Raw genomic sequence first — 2,025 nt, forward strand, 5'->3', positions numbered from 1 at the left:
TCAGACTTGAAGCCTCCAGAGCCGTGAGACAGACACTTCTGTTGTTTCGTCTTTGTTTTTTTTAATTTCTGTTGACTTCCTCTCTTCCTGTTCTCCTAAACACTAGCCTCACCCTCCTAAAGATTTTACCTTTTTTCCACTCTGGGAAAATGGACAGAGGTATAAAACAAAGGTATATCTGTAGAGGTTGTTGTTGTTAATTGCTCATTCATGTCCAACTCTTTGCAACCCCATGGACCGCATGGTAGCCCGCTGCCAGGCTCCTTTGTCCATGGGATTCTCCAGGCAAGAACACTGGAGTGGGTTGCCATTCCCTTCTCCAGGGAATCTTCCCAATCCAGGGATCAAACCCAGGTCTCCTGCATGGCAGGCAGATTCTTTACTGTCTGAGTCACCAGGTAGCCCAGAGATTTAAAAAGTTGTCTTCTGCTTTTTCCCCCCCTGGAGCCGTGCTGGTTCTGCAGCTCTGTGGTAAGCTGCAGAATCGGGGTTCTGTTCCACAGGATGGGGTTTGTTAAAGTTGTCAAGAACAAGGCCTACTTCAAGAGATACCAAGTGAAATTCGGAAGAAGGCGAGAGGGCAAAACTGACTACTATGCTCGGAAACGATTGGTAATCCAAGATAAAAATAAGTACAACACGCCTAAATACAGAATGATTGTTTGTATAATGAGCAGAGATATCATTTGTCAGATTGCTTATGCCCGTATAGAAGGAGATATGATAGTTTGTGCAGCTTATGCTCACGAACTCCCAAAATATGGTGTGAAGGTTGGCCTGACAAATTATGCTGCAGCATATTGTACTGGCCTGCTGCTGGCCCGCAGGCTTCCTAATAGGTTTGGTATGGACAAAATTTATGAAGGCCAAGTCGAAGTGACTGGAGATGAATCAATGTGGAAAGTATTGATGGTCAACCTGGTGCCTTCACCTGTTACTTGGATACAGGACTTGCCAGAACTACTATCAGGAATAAAGATTTGGGGGCCCTAAAGGGAGCTGACAATGGAGGCTTGTCTATCCCTCACAGTACCAAACGGTTCCCTGGTTATGATTCAGAAAGCAAAGAATTCAGTGCTGAGGTACACTGAAAGCATATCATGGGACAGAACGTTGCAGATTACATGCGTTACCTGATTGAAGAAGATGAAGATGCTTACAAGAAACAATTCTCTCAGTACATAAAGAACAACGTAACTCCAGACATGGAGGAGATGTATAAGAACGCTCATGCTGCAATACGAGAGAATCCAGTGTATGAGAAGAAGCCTAAGAAAGAAGTTACAAAGAAGAGGTAGGACCGTCCCAAAATGTTACTTGCCCAGAAGAAAGATCGGGTAGCTCAGAAGAATGCAAGCTTCCTTAGAGCTCAGGAACAAGCTGCCAAGAGTTAAACCAAACCACAATTTTCTATCAAGATTTTTCAGATAAGACAATAATAAACTTATTGAACGAGCAAAAAAGAAAAGTTGTCTTCTCTGACCACCCAGAGTTGAGTAGCCATCCAGCTCTCTGACATAATTCCTGTTTTCTCGTTTACTTTGTCTCCCTGACTAGACAGCATGACAGCAGGGACCTATTCTTTTTTCTTCACTACTATATCCTGAGGACACACCTGACGTATGAATGATCAAGGCTTTTTATACAATGATTGAAAAAGATTCTTACAGAATTCTAGCTGATTACCAGCTGTGTCCTAGGGCATGTCACGTAATTGCCCTAGCTTCAGTGTTTTCACCTGTAAAATGGGGAGAAATATATATGCCAAGAGTTAGCAGGAAAAAGTGACCAGTGCTATGGGGCTGTGCTGTGCTTAGCCGCCCAGTCGTGTCTGACTCTTTGTGGCCCCGTGGACCGCAGCCCACCAGGCTCCTCTGTCCCTGGGGATTCTTCAGGCAAGAATACTGGAGTGGGCTGTCATGCCCTCCTAGGGATTGAACCCAGGTCTCCTGCATTGCGGGTGGATTTTGCACACTCTTTACAAGCTGAGCTACCAGGGAAGCCCAGGCCAGCTATGGGGAGGTG

At 45.1% G+C, this 2,025-nt stretch overlaps 1 pseudogene; it reads left to right on the forward strand.

Moving 5' to 3' along the window:
• The first annotated feature begins 491 nt into the window (after positions 1 to 491).
• On the forward strand, positions 492 to 1,395 carry LOC133046565 (large ribosomal subunit protein uL18-like; annotated as a pseudogene).
• Positions 1,396 to 2,025: the final 630 nt, after the last annotated feature.

Source organism: Dama dama, chromosome 25 (assembly GCF_033118175.1).
Source record: "Dama dama isolate Ldn47 chromosome 25, ASM3311817v1, whole genome shotgun sequence".
Lineage (NCBI taxonomy): Eukaryota > Metazoa > Chordata > Mammalia > Artiodactyla > Cervidae > Dama > Dama dama.